Source organism: Protopterus annectens, chromosome 14.part0 (assembly GCF_019279795.1).
Source record: "Protopterus annectens isolate FY-2018-M chromosome 14.part0, PAN1.0, whole genome shotgun sequence".
NCBI classification, from domain to species: Eukaryota; Metazoa; Chordata; order Ceratodontiformes; family Protopteridae; genus Protopterus; species Protopterus annectens.
In genome coordinates, this window is record NC_056748.1 from 780,304,869 (window position 1) to 780,324,868 (window position 20,000).

The 20,000-nt window shown below is 38.7% G+C and overlaps 1 protein-coding gene and 1 pseudogene across 1 annotated transcript in view; both read left to right on the top strand.

Annotated features, from left to right (window-relative positions):
- The window catches only part of LRIT1 (leucine rich repeat, Ig-like and transmembrane domains 1), a 123,244-nt gene that overhangs the window by 78,367 nt on the left and 24,877 nt on the right, over window positions 1-20,000 (top strand). The gene's annotated exons all lie outside the window — the stretch shown is intronic.
- On the top strand, window positions 11,162-11,280 carry LOC122789528 (annotated as a pseudogene).

Genomic DNA, 20,000 nt, shown 5'->3' on the forward strand with positions numbered 1-20,000 from the left:
CCATTAACAAAAAACATCTTATGTGCCATTTCCCAGTGTACTATTTGGAAAACAATACATGCTAAAAATGAATTTTTACAGTCCTGTCACTGAAAATATAAGGGTCGTCAATAGTCTCACACTTTTCCATTAGCATTCTTGTAATATAACTTATACAAACCTCTGTTTGAGAATTATAGTTATTTCCTAAAATTTCCCTAAAATATATTATTAACATTACTCATTCTTAGGTTTATAGGTTCATACTAGGCTATCTGCCCTAGGGCATTTATAAGCCTAGCCAGAGTATGTTTGGCTTTCGCCACCCATTTTAAATTAATTTTGCTATGCCCTTTTTTGAGGTTAGTATACTGTGCCTCTGTCTAACAGTGACACAGAAGTGATACCCGGGGTAAACCTACGATCCCCCATCCACTCATCAAGATTCCTCTTGAAGAGAGTCAATGAGGGACTCTGCCTAACCTGTACTGGGATTTTATTCCAGAGTGAAGGGAGCCTCTGAGTTATGAATCTGTCCCTCCAGTGTGGTATGCCACTGAGTAGAGCTGGAGTTTCTTTAACCGGACAGCATATGGCATCTGTTTGAGCCCTTTGATCCTCTTGGTGAGGTACTTTTGGGGTCTTTCCAGTTGCTGCAGGTGTCTGGTAAGGTACATCCCAAAAGGGGCATTGTACTCAATTATGGGCCCTATTGAGGGATGAGTAAAGAGGTACGATGACCTCCCCTGATCTAGCTGTGAATCCCTTCATGATTAGGTGGGCTATATAAAATGTTTTTCTAACCACTTTGGCCATGTGGTTGTCAAATGAGAGATTGCTATCAACTTGGGTCCCCAGGTCCCTAATTACTTCTTCCGTACTTAATGGATTACCACTTATGTGGTAATTTGTGGGCACTTTGTTTTTGCCAAAGGGGATGACTATACACTTTTTGGCATTTAGCTTGAGGCCATGGCTCTGGCACCAGTTGTCTGTTTCTATGAGGCCCATTTGGAGGATGCTTGTGTTGGCTGGAGAGTCGATTATGGCACCCAGTTTGCAGTCATCTGCGAACCTGGTCAGCCACAGTCCTTCCGTGTTGGCTTGTACCTCTGAGAAATATATACCGAACAAGAGAGGTCCCAGGACTGAGCCTTGTGGGACACCACTTGTAATTGGTTTGGAGTCTGACATGGCTCCAGCAATTCTAACCATGTGGGTTCTGTCCTTGAGCCAGTTTGCAACCCTTCTAGTGACATAGGGGTTTATATTTAAGCTGGTGAGGTTATCTATAATTCCCAAGTGGGGTATTGTATTGAAGGCTTTTGCGAGGTCCAGGTAGGCTGTGTGGACCACCTTCCCCTCGTCAATGGCCTTGGTGACTGTTTCAAAGAAATCAACCAAGTTTAAGAGGCAGGATCTGCCCTTAACAAAGCCGAACTGGGTAGGATCCAGTGTCTGTAGGTCCCCAATATCTTTATAAGGTCCATGATGATCCTTTCCATAGCTTTGCAGACCAAGCTAGTCAGGCTTATGGGGCGATAGTTTCCAGGATCCATTGAGGCACCACCTTTGTGGAGAGGGACCACTGTTGCTGTGCGCCACTCTTTGGGTACATATCCTGTAGTAAGGCTGAGATTGAACAGTAGTTTTATGTTTGGGTTTAGCTCTTCTTGGAGTTCATGTAGAATGCAGCCTGGGACACCGTCTGGTCCCATTGATGCTGTGTTTTTTGCTTTGGAGAGGGCGGCTCTTACCTGAGCATCTGAGATGTCATTGGGGGGCAGCACTCTGCTGGGATAGATATTTGCCCTTTTGGTGGGAAGGGGGGGGGAGAAGTTTGCACTGAACCTGTCAGCTAGGATGTTGGCAATGTCTGTGGGTTCGGTGTATTTATTGTCATTTTGGACTAATTCTGAGCATATCTGGGAATTCCCACCCAGGTTCCTAACATAACTAAAGAAAGCTTTGTGATTATCCTTAGTGTCCTGTGCAATTTTTCTCTCGAAGCTGGCCTTAGATGATTTCATGAGTGCCCGTAGTTTTTTGCTTATACTGATCAGAGATGCCTTCCCTTTTTGGGATTTTGCTCTATCATGTAGTAGCTTCCTCCTTCTGTTGTATAATTTGTTTATGGCTGAGGTCCACCAGACAGGATGTCTGCCTTTGGAGGATTGGGTCTTGGTTTTATTTGGGATTGCATGATCCATGCATTCCTGAAGGTGTTCATAGAATGCATTTATAAAGGATTCTGTGGTCTGGGCCGTATTTTCCACAGGCCTGGGGGCTTTGAAGGATTCCACCTTGGTTTTGAGGAGTGTGAAATTTGCTTTAGAGAAGTTTTTCACTGTGGTTTTCTGGGCAGGGGGTGGGGACAGGATGTGAATATCCAGTGAGATTAGTTTATGGTCTGATCTTACCAGTGAGGGATACACTTCTGGTCTGGAGCATAGAGTCCCCATGTTGGTGATGATCAGGTCCAGTATGTTTTCCCCTCTTGTGGGAGTGGTAACAAGTTGTTCCATAGCATTTGAGTTTATAAATTCTAGGAACCTTTGGGCTAGGGTGTCGGAGCTAGAGTAATGCTCCCAGTCTATGTTTGGGTAGTTGAAGTTGCCCAATATAATGGTGTTTGGAGAGACCTTCATATTTTCCAGTGTTCTCAGGAAGGCCGAATGGAGTTCCTGGGTTTGGGAGGGTGGTCTATAGCAGGCTATAAACTGGAAGGCAGTTTTACCCACTGTTAGTTGCACATGAATAGTCTCTGATGCTTTGTGCTGTGCCACCAACCTGGAGGTGTGGGTATCTTTGACAAATATTGACACTCCCCCTCCTTTTGTGGTTTGGTCCAAGTTTTGGGGCCAAAAAGCATGGTATGAGGTATAACCTGGGAGTGCTGGGGTGCTCTCGGGAGCCTTGAACCAGGTTTCTGTTACTGCACAGATATCGATGTTCTCCATGCTAAGGAGAGTTTCGAGTGCATGCATCTTGAGGTTTAGACTTCTGGCATTGAGTAGCATTACTCTTAGTTTCTTATCCCTTGTGATACCTATGGAGGTGGGTTTGTCTTTTGAGCCTTGCCTAAAAAAGGCACTATGGGGGTAGCAAGAGCCTTTGCCAATATCCAAAAGCCCAGGAGTGATAGGTGCAAGCCATCCCTAGCGAAGCATCGTGGCTTGTCGAGCATGTCATCCCAGGCTGACCAGCATTGGATCCCCTTTGAATGACACCAGTACTTAAGCCAATTGTTGAAATTGATCATCTTGTCTTCATATTGTGGCATCAGTCTTAGTGAGGGTAAGATGCTACTCAAGGTCAGGGTCATACCGGCCTGGGCTACATGCTCAGAGAGCTCCTCTATGTCTCTTTTCATGTAGTCCAGGGAGGTACGTCTCGGGTCATTCACACCAGCATGGACAATGACTGAGTCATATTTGTACTTGCCTTGGAGTGACCTGAGTGCGTGTGTTATGTGGCGGATCCTAGCGACCGACAGGCAGCTCACCGTGACCTTCTCCTTGTTCAGCCTGGTGAGCGGGACGTCAGTGTGCCTGACGATAGAGTCACCTATTACAAGTGAATCAGGTGTGTTCTTTAGCCTTAAGGGCTGTGACTGTTTGGCACACTGGCTTTGTAAGCTATGTGTTGCACATGTTTTGTTTTGGGGTAGCGGTTGCTTGGGTGTCTGCTTTGGAGGTCTCTGCTGCTTAGGAAGATTTTTATTTAGAGCCTCTGAGTATGTTTTTGTGTGTTTATGTGTTTGGTTTGCTGTCGTGGTAGGTCTATGTGAGACTGGAATTGTAGTGAGTGTGGTTTTCTTTTCCTCCTGACTGGTTACGCCAGTACTGAGTTGAGAGAGCTTAGCCTCCAGTTTGGCTATATGGTTGCATCTCTCACATGTGTTGGAATTTGTTGGGAGGAGGAGAGGGTTGTCTGTGTACATGAGGCAGTTGTAACATTGCCTCAAGATTCCCAGATTCATCAGCTGGACCGGAGAGGAGATTGACAACTGAACTTTGGACATGCTAGAATAGTATTGGGAATTCCTTTATAATTGAAAAAAAAGGGCCAATGGGGAACAAGGTACTCAAGGGGAGTTTGTGAGGGTGTAGTGCTTTTAATTTTTTAGTGCTGACTTATATAATTGCTTTAGTGAGCAAGTGCCAGGCAACTTAAATGCAATGTGCTACAGGTAATTTAAATGCAAAAATGACAAACAGTAACTTTCATTCAAGTGAAACAAGGAAATAAGTACAGTAAGCAATGCAGATATCACTAGGGATCCACAGAAGCGCTGAAAAGCCACGTTTTAGGTGGAATTAGTGTTTCAGGGAAATAAGCAAACAAACAACAAGCATACAAACAAAGCTAGATTCAGCAGGCCTGGATCTAGTCTATGCTACAGCAAACAAGGTGTACCAATTTCAGTAAGAAACAGTTCAAATATGCAGGCACTATAAGCCTTTAACCAGAAATTCCCTGTTCAGAAGTGCAGAGTCCAGCCTCTCCTCCCACAAGAGTGCAGACCACGAACCTTCTTCATGTAAAATAACTGGCCTGAAGCCCAAGTGCTTAAACCAGAACTAATACACTTTTAGAATAACAGACACTGAGTCATCAATCAGCAGTTCCCAACTTAGAAGGATGTAAGCTACCTTTCCTGCCACCACAGTGCAGGCCACAAACCTTCCTAATGTAAAACAACTGGTCTGAAGCCCAAGTCATTTATGCAATTATCATATTCTTCTATATGAAAACAGAGGACTCACTTATACTTTCAAGTTTTAATCTTCAGTATGTTTGTATATATAAATACACACACTTAACCCCTCCTGATTTTGCTTTACACTCAGACATCTTATTCCTCCCCATGTTTTCCCGCTGCTCATTATTCTGTGCTCTATACCATCCTGCAGACTTGAAAGGGCTACAACTTGCAGTCCTAAACCTCCTGCATCTTCAGTGATTCTTTATCTACCATTATTCTAGTTAGTCTACTCATCTGGACCTCTAATCACTACTGGAGGTAAATATAGCTTACATTCCTGTCTCTCAACTTCAACCAGCCACAAAGCCTTGGCACAGCTTTGTCCCATACATATACTTTATTGCTTTGCAATTTCTTATGCCTCTATGTCTCTCTTTCTCTCTCTCTCTCTCTTTCTCTCTGTGATATCAAACTGCAGCTCACACACAATGGTTCAGACCCCTTATACCTCCTACCGTCACCATCCTCTATTCTTCTTCCCCATGACATAACTATCAATGCTCAAGAATTAGGTCCAAATATGCTTTTGATTGCATCTGGCAGCCACACCAAAATTCCACCCCCAAAGCCACATAAAGCTTAAGTTGCTGCAGGCCATCCACTTCAACAGCAACAATTTCTCCCCCAGGCTTCTCCTTTCCCCTTTATCATCAATCTGTTTAGTTTAATTATGCAATATAGTATAACCTCCCATATACCTATACTGTTTTAAATTATTCTGTGATGACATCAATAAACAAATTCCACTCCATCTGCCATCCTGTTTCATCAGTCCCAAACCCAGATCTTTATTTCACTAAAATCTACCCTCCCTACACTCCAAACGTTTGCAGACACAAAAGACACGTTGCATGATCATTTCCCTAAAAACCCTTTTACATAACTATTTGAAGCAAAACAGTTATGATAGAGTTATACAAGGCTAACTGCCCTTTACAGGCCATTTTAAGCCAAGCCAATTACCCCAAAATTTTAGGTTCGTAGGTTAGCACTAGGCTAACAGCCCTTGTGGGCCATTTTAAGCCTAGCCAATTAACTCATGTGAGAATCAAGCCCTGCACCTTCTGCCTATAAGGCAAATATGTTAATCTTTGTGCCAACCTCCCTCTAATATACGACTGTCTGTTAACAGTTTTATATAATATTAATACTTGCCAAAGAGTAATAATGACAAAACATCTTTTAATTGTGTCCACAAAGTCTGCTTTTTTAGTCCTACAGTAGTCAGTGACCAGCTTGCTGCAGTCCTCTTCAAATATACACAGTTAAAGTCTTTCCTTTGGCATAGATCTATCTTAATACTCCCTAAAATTAAGCTTATAACTCAATCACTGGAGTCCCATTGGAATGGACACTGGACCTGATATTCTATTATTGCAGTAATTTTCAACTGAATACTCCTCAACTTTTTATTTATTTATTCATTTATTTGCTTTTGCTTACCAGGAATGTTGGTCTAGGAACTGTAATGCCAATTTTCAGTCAAGGCCTGGGGGAAAATCCTGAAAACAAGGAAGAAGTACAGTTTTACTATTCAAAATAAAACGAGTCAACAAACATTATTAACTAAGTATTTCAAAGCAAACAGTCAACAAAAAAAATTCATAAAGCATATAAAATTAGCTTACTGTCACCATCTAACACCTCCCTTTCCTCTTCTCCCCTCATTAGATCACATTCTTGACACGAACAGCCAACTTAGTAAGAAAAAGGTGCAGTTGTTGAGAATTAAAGTTTAACACCCCAGCTGTTGTGTTCCAACCTGTATTTACATATTAACCACTGGGGGAGGAGCTTAGATTGTTCAACTTCCAATCTGTCTAAATATCTTTTCACCTATTTGGTGATCAGTATCCACTCTCCATTATACCACTATTTTCCTGATCTAGAGCTGTTCTCCATCTGTCATCATCCTCTTTCCTGTCTTTTTTCCTTCTCTGATATCCCCTCCTCACTCCCTTCTTCCCTGCCAGTTATACTTCACAATCCTTTTCTCCTATTTCTGTTTTATTTTTCTCTTCTTGACCCTCTTCCTAGTTTAACTGCAATGTTAGATGTAACTTTACTGAATCTCACAGAGAGATAATTCTTGACAGTATCACAATGTTGCCCAACTCCAGTATGTCACTTTCTTTTATTCGTACTGGGCCTTTTCCAGGTACTGCCATGTGCCCTCAGAAACCCCAGCCACTATTTGAATTACTCATGTCCATCATCTCTTCCTCTGCCCCTTCATTTCATTCCCACTGTCTTATCAGAACCTTAGCTAGGTCAGCTGGCAATCTCAGGCCTTCCTCAAACTGGCACCCACAATGAAGAAATAGCTCTCTATGTCCCTATAAATGTAGTAAGCTGGTTGCTATAAATCTAGGAAGTACTTTGGTGCAGTTAATACTAAATGCAGTATTAGCATTTATTTACAAAGGCATGAAATCCTGGTGTCTTCATAATTCAGTGCCAGTAGTGCACTCATTTACCACCAGTAGTGCACTCATTTACAACCAGTAGTGCACTCATTTATCACCAGTAGTGCACTCATTTACCACCAGTAGTGCACTCATTTACAACCAGTAGTGCACTCAATTACCACCAGTAGTGCACTCATTTACAACCAGTAGTGCACTCATTTACAACCAGTGGTGCACTCATATACCATCGGTATCTGCCAGTCATGCTCCTTAACAGCTTGTACTCAAGGCCCCTTTATCCCAAACTGAATGATGACTCTGCCTCTTACCACTTCTCTGTAAAATATAATGGCCTCCTCTCTTATGTGACAGTAATAAAACTGCACCTACCATTTTATTTTTAGTATGCTTTAATATACAGAAATCTGCCACCTGTCGTCCTTCATTGATTTGCTGTAATATTGGTGCTACCATAAGTATCTGCTGATGCAGTGTACCCTGGCTCTGTATCAGTTATTAATCATCCTTTGTACCCTGTGGCTTGTGAGAAATCCCATTCCTACTGAGGTGTATTTGAAGTCTCATAAGCATGTTGTAACTTTTCTGTTGTAGTTTGTCTCCCATCAATATTCACACACTATTACTTTTTGCACATCCAGGCTGCCACTTTCTGTAATCAAAGTAATTTTTCAGTCTTGCATAAATTTTACCATTTTCCCCTCCTTCAACCTCTTTTGACAGCCCAGTAATATATATATTTTGACCCTTTGTGACCTATTCTCCACATCGTCTTTTTTTGTGTCACAGTGGTCAACTGGAATTTCAGTGCTTCCATTTCATATACTTTTCTACAGGCACCTTCACTTTAATCACTTTCATCACCCTAGCCTATCTGTATTCTGTCACACCTTCTCTTCCAATTGTACATATCTAAACTCTGCTTACAAGGCACTAGAGTCTGTCATTATAACATTATTATTATTATTATTATTATTATTGTTACTACTGCTATTAATATTATCACCTAACTTTCAGAAATGTGTCCTCCATATCACTTCTGGCTTTTTCAAACTTCACCAGCAGTTCCTTTTTGTATCTAGCCACCACTCAGCTGAAGTGTTATTTTGATTTATGCTGCCATCATCTATAATTCCCTTTTCGCTTGAGCCAGATCTCCATGGGTGGGATGCCATCTTTGTGGAAGCTACCAAGCATCCTCAAACTCCTAAAAGGGAAATTAACCAAAATTAGAATAAAAAAGTATATTAATAGAAATGTAAATAAAACATGAACCTCAACCATGCAATTAAACATGACATCAGTGGCACAATGGCCCCAAGATTTAAAAAAAATGCCTTAAATAACATTAAATTAGCTAAAATACTTGGCAAAACTATACTTCTAACAGAGCTAATACACACACTGCAATACTGCAACAATACCAAAAACGGCAGAAAATCAAAAGGTTTAAACTTTTCAAAGAGTTACAGTAAAAAACACTCATGAAACAATCCATTTGTTAAAAATGTAGGTGAACAACATTTATTTGTTTATTTACGCTTGATTAACAGGAAAGTCTGACTGGGTAGGTGCCCATTTTCAGTGGAGTCTTGGGGTGAAAAACACCTACATATTACAAAACATTTTAAGAATGATAATTTTACAGTCTTCAAAAATAATACAAAACATCTGCAACTTAAATAAGTATATCAAATTATACAGAATGTGAAAATATTACTTAAGAACAGGTACAACTTATATGCCAATACTTTAATATTTAGAGCCATTTAAGGCAGTTTAGAAAAATTAAAGGTAAGTTGTATAATATAAACAAGAACTGCAACATTTTTTCTGAAAAATGTTTATTCCTTTTATAAAACAATAATGTAACAATTTAATAAAAGGAATAGAACAAAATAAACTATATGCAGTGTCCATAACAAAGAATAAAAATGTATACATAGAAAAACAATTAGTATTTTTCTAAAAGGTTAAACAAGTTCTTCCAAGCAATTAAATGATGGGTTGTGTATTTATTCTTATTTTTTATAGTAGCAATCTCATTTCTACAGACATACTTTGTTAAATGAGCAAATTCAATTTTAAAGACAGGAGTAGATTGAGATTTTCAGTTTTTAGTAACAATTTTCCTTGCTATGGAAAGAATTAACCACAGTGAAAATATTTGTTTTTTAGGGATGACTTCAGGAACATTGAAAGGAATAAGAGAATCAGAAATGTTGCAGTTGTCATTCCATAAATGTTTACAAAAATATCTAAAGTCCAACCAAAATGGAGAGATTACTTTACAATTAACAACCATGTGTATCCAGTCAACATCAAGATGTCCACATCTCTAGCAATTTATTTCATCTTTCTTTTATATTACTGCTTATCTTTGTGGTGCAAGAAAACATCTCTACAAGAATTTTCATGTATAAACTCACCAAAACAGGGAAGATGTGGACCTTTTCACTGACTGTAAACAAAGTTTTTTATCCTTTGTTGAGAATTCTTGTCTATTTACTTTATTAGAGTAATTCCAAAAAGAAATATCTGTTTTACCAAAATCATTTCTGAGGATTTTATAAATTATAGATTTATAAGAGGTATTCATAAGTGTGCCATTAATAATGGTTGAAATGAAATGTAAGATTTTTGGGGTACTCTTGCTGTATACCTCTAGTGAAGATATGAGCTTGGTATCTATGAATTCCTCACAAATTTAGATGTCTATCGAATTACAATTCTGGCAATAAAATAGTTTGCAGGGTTTACTTTATTAGCTGAAAGAAACTGATTCCAATATAATAGATCTCCCCTCTTAAACTCTAGCATTTTCTAGGTATCAAAAGATATCAAACACTCCTTCGTAAAAGTAATTGGGAAAATAATTATTAATAAGTTTTTGATCAATTGATTAGAAAACATAAGTCTTTTAAACAACAATAATGTTTGGTTTGTAAGAGGTGTAAGAACAATTTTCAGCTTCTCACTTTGAATATATATTTTCAAGATCCATATAAAGATGTTTCTATGTATTTTAAGGTATGGTTCAAGCAATGCCTTATTATTAATCAAAAGTAAGTTTTCATGAATCAGCTTCCAATATGATGTATAAGAAGTATTATTCCAAAGCAACACTACATTGATAATTACTGACTTTAGATAAAAATCATTGTTTGGAAACCCTATACCCCCTCCTCCCAGCTTGAGGTCTGCCAAAGAAGTAACATTCTTGGCTTTTTAGGGTACCAGAGGAACTTAAGTAGAATATTATTTATTTTCTTTTTAGATTTAGTAAGTGGGGAGTATTAAGCCTTGGCTAAGAAATACAATTTTGGGTTGCAATATCATTTTGATTAGGGTCAATCTGTCTTCAGATGTAAAGAACAGTCTGTTCCAGTTATCTATTAAACTTGTAATTGAGTTTATAAGATGTTGATAGTTAGTTGTGAATGATATTTGTTATAATTTGATTCAATAAGGACACCTAGATATTTAATATGTGTACCCTCCCATTTTTTATCTCTGTTTGATTTCAGTTTTTTAGTGACATTTTTATTTATTAGAAGTGTCTGAGTCTTATTGTTATTAAATTTTAATCCAGAGATATTTGCAAAAAATCTAGATTGTTCAGCAGGTGATCTATTGAGTTTTCAATGTCATTAGAAGTTATTAATGTTGTCAGCAAACAGGTGTATCTTAGGGGATAGTTCGTCTGATATTTTATATCCTTCAACATTGCCATTATTCCAAATACAATTTGCAAGAGGTTCCATGGCAAGGGCGAAGAGTAATGGAGAAAAGGGACATCCTTGCTTAGTAGTTTTTAAGCTTTAAGACAAGCATTGGTGCATGTGATAAATACTATAATCTATAGTGTGTAAGTCTAGATAGGTAGGAGATCTAATCTCACTGCAGGCCACTTTGTGTGTGTGTATCCCCCTACCAAACAACTGAGAAAGCCTCATTGGCTATCAAACTGCAATGGTTATGCACTTTTGCCTATGGCCATACCACTCTGAATGCGCCCAGTCTCATCTGATCTCAGAAGCTAAGCAGGGTCAGGCTGGGAGGGTACTTGGATGGGAGACCACCTGAGAATAGCATGTGCTGTAGGCTTCCCCCTTTGGTATGTATCTAACCAGGCATATCCAACAACTGGAACATTCGCAGAGGTTCCCCACTAAAAGAATACAGGGTATAAGTAATATGTCCCATGCAGACCGCCTCAAGGCCCTATCCCTGTATCCTGTCTCCTACAGGCTTTTGAGGGGAGATCTATACCTGTCATACAGGGCATTGTCAGATCCCACTCTGATGGACCTCCTGCATATCCACAAAGCAAACTACCAGAATTACCCATTCTAAAGACTTAAACCTTGCCTGTGATATAAATAGGACCTGTTGGAGAGATAGGTATATATCCCAGAGACTACTCTGTCTATGGAACAGGCTCCCCATCAATGTGAAGCAGAGTTCCTCCCTAACCCATTTCAAGTGCATCTTGAACAATTGGATGGGAAACCAGAAATTCATCCCAGCTTTGGCACCTCTGTCTCTAATGCAAACAGGTAACCTATAACCTATAGATGGTTCATCTCCCAGGCCAATGCTTACACTTATCAAAGGTATCAGAACTTGTCAAAGATTTGAGATGTATGGCTAGGCTTAAAAAGGCCCTTGTGGTCATTAGCCTAGTAAACACCTATGAACCTATATTTCAAATGGGCCAGAAAAATAATATCCAATATTTACATAAGAAATTGAATTTTCATAGAGCTTTTTAATTAATCTAACAAAGTTTGAGGAGAAATTATATTTTTGCAAAACATTAAATAGGTAAGGCCAACTTAGAGAGTTGAAAGCTTTATCAATGTCAAGGCTTAAAACAGCTCTTTCTTTTTTATTTGCTAAGTCTATTAAAGAAAGTAGTCTAATTACATTATCTTGTTCCATTCTACTTCTAATAAAACCAGTTTGATCTTCATTTATTAATTTCGGAAGTATGCTATTATGTCTATCAGCTAGGATGACATGAATATCTTGTAGTCTATGTTCAGTAGGGATATTGGTCTGTATGATGTACGTAGGTTGGGTCCTTTATTAGGTTTAAAAATGGGAGATATAATAGAATATTTCCATGAAGGGGGGGGGGATTTGTTGTGTTTTTGACTTCCTGAAATGTGTTAAGTAAAACTTTCAATATATTATCAGACAAACTTTTATAAAATTCTGGGATTAAACCATCCAGTCCCAGTGCTTTATTTGTCTTGAGATTTTTTATTTGTTCTTTCAATTCTTTGAAAGAGAAGGATTTATCTGTATTGTTTTTGTTGTGCTTAGATAACATCTCCTGAATATTGTCTGATAGGAAGCCATCTATACTTTTACTGTCATTTGTAGGTGGATTATTATTGTTAATATTCTTATAGAGCTTCCTAAAATGTAATAACATTTTTTTAAGTCAGTAATTCTAATAGTCTGGCTGTTTTTAGTATATGTAATTTCTTTGATATGATTTCTTTCATTTAAGTGTTTAGATCTAATTGAAATCTTGTGTATACTCATAGGATTAATTGAGTAAGATTACAATCTGATTTTTCTAGATTTATAGAGATTTTGTGCTGCATGATATCTTGGTATTCCTTATTCAATTTGCATGTATCAGTTAGTGCAGATTTATTATTTGGTATAATTTTTAGTTTTAGCTTATCAATTTAATTTTTTATTTCTACTAGTTTTTTATCCTATTCTTTTCTATTGTTTATATACCAACTTTTAAGTTTGCCATATAAGACCACCTTTAGAGTATCCCATAGGATCATATCTGAAACCTCTCCATTATTATGGAAATCCATGTAATGTTTTATTTCATTTAGAAACCATTCATTAAAACATTTTACTTTTACTAAATAAGCAGGTAATATTTGGCAAAAATGTAATAAACCAGTGTTAAGTGTTATATTAAATGTGATAGTGTTGTGGTCGGACATGGGGCATGATGTCAATACTACATTATCTATTTTCGATAATAAGGAACTAGTTACTAAGAATTTATCTATGTTGGTCTGCATGCCAAATCTGTAAGAATAGTGAGAATATTTCAGGGAAGACAGTACTTTTATACACTCAGTGTGAATTAGGTTCCTGTCTTTTATATAATTGTTTAGATGCTTAGTTATTGGGGAAACCTTGAGGAGCTTAGAGCTTGTAGTAGAAGTGTGGGACAAGATACAGTTAAAATCACCTGCTAATAGAAACTCATCTTTAGATCATGATGTTATAGTTTCCAGATATTTTTTCACAGTTTTTGTACCAAAACCAGGTATCCTGCAAGTATTAATGAAAGTATACATCATTTTATCCAGTCTTAGTATAACTAATGCAAGCATACCATCATTGCCTGAGTACACGCCTACTATTTCTGCTATTCTTTCTGGCTTCTTGCATTAGATTAAGACATCTCTTCTTTAATGATTAAAGTGTGAACTTATCAAAACCTTATAATCTTTGAATGTTAATTTGATTAGGTCCTCTAATAAGCGATACTCCTGTATAAACACAAAATCAGCTTTATGTAAACTTAAATATTTGTTAACACTACTCCTTTTCATAGGGTTGTTTAACCCATTGACATTTAAAGATAGAATATTAAATGCTGTCATTTAATAGAGACTGGTACTTTAAGTAAAATTGAAAAGTGCTTTCCTAGGTTCATTATGTTAAATACCATATTTGAAGCTGTTATGGACAATACAAAAACTCTGAATTTTAAAACAATAAAGATATACATTTTAGCAACCTTCAGCATGGCTACATACCCAGAGCATTTGATATCTCTCGTAATTACCTTAATATTTCAGGATACAACAATAATGCAAAGGGAAAGTCTGTATATGTAAACTATGTACCAACTTGTATCCTATTGCAGGATTTTCCTCAACTATTGGGGCATTGCAAATTTCTAGGGAGCAAGTCATCACTGCCCTCTCAAAGGCAAAAAAATACAGCCTCCGTGGGACCCGATAATATATCAGGCTGCATCGTACATGAACTCAGGCAGGAAATTGCAGCACCATTAGGCACCCTTTTCAACCAAAGCCTGAGTACCATCTTCATCCCAGCCAAATGGAGTACAGCCACTGTCATCCGTTTGCACAAAGGTGAAGCATACACTGATCCAGGAAATTATAGACCCATCACCCTAATTAGCCTGATCTGCAAGGCAATGGAACGGATTATCATGGACCTCATTAACAAGACATTGGCAACCTCCAAACACTTGGTCCCACACAGTTTGGTTTCATCAAGGGGAGGTCATGCCTGTTAAATTTGTTTGACTTCTTTGAGACAGTCACCAAAGCCATGGATGAAGGGAAGACGGGGTGAACACTACCTTCCTTGACCTGGCCAGAGCCTTTAATACTATTACCCACTTGGGTATAATAGATAAACTGTCTCAACTAGGCATCAATCTGTATTTTACCAGATGGGTAGCAAATTGGCTCACGGATAGAACCCACCTAGTCAAAATAGGGAAAGCCATCTCATGCAGTAGACCCGTAACAAGTGGTGTACCCCAGGGATTGGTCTTGGGGACTCTGTTGTTAGGAATATACTTTTCTGAGGTGCAGGCCAAAGCCAGTGGGCTATGGATGATCATGTTTGCAGATGACTGCAAGCTGGGTGTTGTCATCACTTCCCCTAGTGTTGTGGACATCCTCCAAGAGGGTCTCACCCAAACAAATGACTGGTGCCAGAAAATGCATCATCATCCCCATTGGGGACAGTGAAGTCCCCACAAATTATGTCATTAAAAACAAGGTCCTAAGTATGCAATCAGTCTAGAGGGACTTGGGCACCCAGGTTGATAACAAACTGACTTCTGACCATTTTGTTGCCTCCGTCGCACGGAAAGCTTTCTACATGGCCCACCTCATTAGTAAGGGTATCTCATCCAGGGGAAAAGGAGATCATAACATCCCTGTATTCTTCCCTTATAAGATCCATTATTGAGTACAATGCCCCTTTCAGCATGTACCTCACAAAGCACATGCAGCAGCTGGAGAGACCACAGAGGTTCCTCACCCAGAGAATCCAGGGCCTCAAACATCTACCCTTCACAGATAGACTAAAAGCTTTGTCCCTCTACTCAGTCTCATACAGACTCCACAGAGGTGACCTCTGTCTGGCATACAAAGCAATCTCAGACCCCGCCTTGATGGGACTGCTGCATATCTGCAAGTCAAGCTCCACTCAAGTAACCCATACACGCAACCTCAACCTGGTCTGTGATATTAGTAGGACTTTTTGGTGCGACAGATTGCATCCCAGAGACTCCCCCTTCTGTGGACAGACTCCTTCTCCACATCGAGCAGAGTATCTCATTATATCATTTCAAGCACAACCTGGATAACTGGATGGGAAACAGAAAATACACCTCTGGGATTCCACCTGTGTACCTGATGCACAGGGCCTTTGGGTGCTGACTTGTCTAAACATGGGCTAAACTCTTGGCTAGGCTTGTAAGACACTCAGGGCCAATAGTCTAGTAACCGCCTATGATCCTACAAACTAAATCCAGGTTTGCTATTTTCCTCATAGAAGCCACAAACTTACTCTCTCATGACATCTAGTGACAATTCTTAACCACTGAAGAAGAATATTAAGTAGAAGAGAAACAGTAAATGCATTAGAAACATATAAAATGAGAAGAGTCTGTTCACCCTACTGGTTCGATCAAGGTGCCTTCTGTGTGGAGTCTGCATGTCCTCCCTGTGGTCACGTGGGTTTCCTCCGGGTGCTCCGGTTTCCTCCCACATCCCAAAGACATGCTGTAGGTGGATTGGACATGCGAAATTGGCCCTAGGTGTGAGTGTGTGTGTGTGTGCCTTTTGTGGAAGGTTGGGCGCAGGGCTGGCAACTTGACATGCAAAACTCTACTGCCAATCATGAGCAGAGAGGTGATCCGCTGTTGCGACCCCTAACCATGAAAAGCTGAAATAAATAAGAAGTTACATAAAAGTCTTAAACCTATTAGAACTAGTTGAGTAATGTGCATTGTTTGAAAAGTTAGCATTGTTGTGAGTAAGATAACAGGAAAAAAGAAAGTTACATTGCCTTCTGTATGTGGTTCCACATTAATTAAAAGGAGAAATAATCTCAGAGGAAATGGAAAATTAACTGTGTTTACTTGTCTCTAGATTTTTCTTTTAGTTTTCATTCGTTTTTGATGCTTGTCTTTTTAAATTCACTGAAGAATCCATGGGTTCAAGATGACTTAAAAGATTCTTTGGACAAATGTGGATGCTTCTTCAAGGGTGTTGAACTTTTTCCTTCCCTCTGGCAGAGATGGTCTTATTCTTGCAGGAAATATGACATGCTTTGATTTCTTCCTCCTTCAACGAGTTTATTAACAGAACACATACTTTTCTTTTGGACATTACAAGGGATGAAAAGTCATTGCCAAATCTGATGAATTTCAGTGAAGCAAGTGACCAGGCAGTTCTTAAATCAAGGTCTTTGTCTTGCATGGAAATAAATTTTACAATAATGGATCTAGGATGGATGTTTTACTGGCTCATGGAATTGTGGTTAAAGATCTGTGTGCTCTCTCAGTCCTGAAAGATAATGCTTCTGGCAGGTTTAAGGTTTTAGGAATCCAAGAAGCCAGGAAGTTAATCATATTATCCCCTTCCATCTGCTCCAGGATGCCATAGATTCTTATATTTTTTCTCCTGGCTCTGTTTTCCATATCATCTATCTTCTCAGTGGCTGCTATTTTCTTGATGTAGAAAGTCTGCGTTTCTCTTTCTTTCTTTCTGTTAACCTGCAGTCTGTATCTGTTACAGAATCTTCAAGTGCAGCAGTATGGGCAGTTTGTTGTTTGAGGACATCATTCAGTAAGTCTATTTGGTAATATCTTCCTTTATATTGTCCACGTTTAGGTTTAGTTTTTTTATTTTTATCACCAAATCTTAAACAGTGGTAAATATTGCCTGTATTTCTATCTTCATTGAATTTTCTTGCTGGGAGAACTTGGATTTGCTCATTTTCCTTTATGGATGCAGTTTCATTTCTCATCTTCTGGAGAGTTTGACAGGAAAATAGGAACATTTTTATTTAAAAAATTACACCAACATTTAGATTAAGACTTCCAGAATCTAGATTTGTTGATTTCAGGTAGTTATTGGTGAAACTGGACAAGAATTCCTGTCAAAGGAGGTTGAGCACTGCAGAGACTAAGAATTCTACTGCTTTCATTCTGTCATCCAAGCCATGCCCCAACAGGAATTACAATATGAAATGAGAGAAAGAACAGGGTTATGGCATATTTAGAAAGAGAGTCAGGGGAGAGATTGATTGACATAAGGAAGTGAGAGAAGTAGGAGAAGTAAAGAGGTGTAAGGTATGAATAGATAGTAGCTGATATTTAAGGGTATAGTTTATCGTGGGATTGAACATGAACAGAGAGAGATTTTGGCTAGGACATATGTCAGAGTGGTTTTGAAGTACTGGAGGGAAGACATTGACCGAATGGATGCAGGTAAGGAGTTTCAGGCCTCAGCAACATGATACAAGTACAAACCATGCCCAGCATATTTGATAGGTTTGTGGACAGAGAGGCGATTTTGGCCTTTGGACTATAATGATTGAGTGGGAACATAGTTGTGTAGAACTGTATTTAGTGCTGGACAGGTGGATGGATACTGGATAATTTTCTAGGTGGTAAGAAGCTGTGTATGTGTTAGTTGATTGAGTAGTTCTACCCAGTTTAGACTTTTAGTGCTATACAGTGGTGGGATCTGAGAGGGGTATTTGCTGCAAATTGAGTAACTTTATTATAGCATTGTTCAAGTTTTGCATTTTGTGATGGCTAGAGGTTAGTAAGAATGGGAGTGCCATAAAGTAGTTAGTGAAATACGTAAGTAGTGACAGGTTTAGTTTTAGATGCATAGGTGAGAAAGTTTTTGGCACTGTAAAGCATTCCCACTTTTTGGAGACTTTTTAATGTAATTTTGTGTATGCAGGTCAAAGTTAAGATTATCGTCCACTATCATCCCAAATACTTTGTTATGAAAATTAACTTCAATGGTTGTATTATTAAGAGAGAGAAGATTTTATTTTATTTTTTTTCATGAGAGAGGGACATTTGGCATGAAAAATAGTATTTCTTTTTTTTGGGGTGGGGGGAGGGGCTGACCATAAGTTGAGAGTTTGAAAACCATGTTTCATTGGCTGTTAAGCTTCCTGAGTAATTTTTTTGTAGATGTGCATATGAGTGTAGATGCATGGAGGATGTTGGTGAGAATGATAAAAAGGAGGGGACCAGGGGCAGAGCCTTGTGGTATACTGGTGGTGATTGAGAGGTAAGGAGAGACAGTGGAGTGCCATTTTACTGGCTGATACCTATTGGAGAAGAAGATTTTGAGCCACAGAAGGGTGGTCTGAGATGGACCTAGTGAGGACATTTGTATAGAAATAAGGAGGAGACTAGTTTGCCATTATCTCTAGCTTTATTGACAGCATATATTAAGGTTAGAAGTGCAGTGTTACTACTATGGGAGGGACAGAAGCAGTGTTGTATAGGGGATAGGAGTTCTTCCTGTAGGAGATAGTTTAGAAAATGATTTTGAATACATTTGTCAAGTATTTTGGAGTAGGGGGATAAGATTTCTATAAGTCTGAAGTTAATGATGTCTATTATAGTTCCTCATTTGTGTGGGATAATGGGTGTTTTTTTCCAGAGAAAGGGAACAATGGATTCCTGGACTGACCTATTTTTTTCCAGAGAAAGGGAACAATGGATTCCTGGACCAACCTATTTATAAGGATTGAGACAGGATATGTAGTGCTATACTTGCTCAGAAGGTCATCCTCTGAAGTACAGCAGGTTTATGTTTAAGAGTAATTATATATAGGAATTGAGCACAGGTTTGAAGGCGAAAGTTGATGTGGTGATATGTGGCTGTTGTGCTGTTTTTGGATTAGATGTTGGAAAATCCTTGGTTAAGTATGCTATACTATCTATGAAATAAGAATTGAAGTCTGTTGCAGTTTTGAGTGGTGTGTCATTGGGAGAGGGAGGTTAGGGATGAATTTTTGGTTGGGATATAAGATTTATTTAATGGCCGACCAGAATTTTTCAGGGTTGTGTTTATTATTGTTCTGAATGTTGTTATAGTATGTTTTTAGGGCCTATATTAGAACATCGAAGTTTCAGAACTTTGAATGTTCTAATATCAACCCATATTCAGCGAACGCTGACAACATCGAACATTCAGAACAGCAAATTTTTTCCTAGGGAAAAAATTTGCTGTTTCGAAACACATACACACAACACAAGCACACCAAACAAACAGCAATCCACACACATACACCTAAAATCTTACATCTAACCCTACACTAAACTCTACATACACCACTATCCACTTGTCTTAACCCAAACCCTAACCCTAAGGTCTGTCACTATCGCACACTCACCCACACCCTAACCCTCATGTCCACACAATCGCACACTTACCTGACCCGCACCCTAACCCTAACTCACCTAACCCGCCCTAACCCTCACATCCACACAATCGCACACTTACCTGAACCCGACCCATAATGTTCCACCACAGCGCTGAAAATAGTGAAGCGACAGAAACGGACAACCAAATTCTTTTCCTAGGAAAAAAATTGTTTTTCTGCAACTTCGCTATTTTCAGCGTTCGCTGAATAGGGGTCAATATTAGAACATTCGAAGTTGTGAAACTTTGATGTTCTAATATAGACCCGGTTTTTTATCTTCATTTATTTGCTTTTAGTATGGATGCAGAGCATTATGAAGTTTTCAA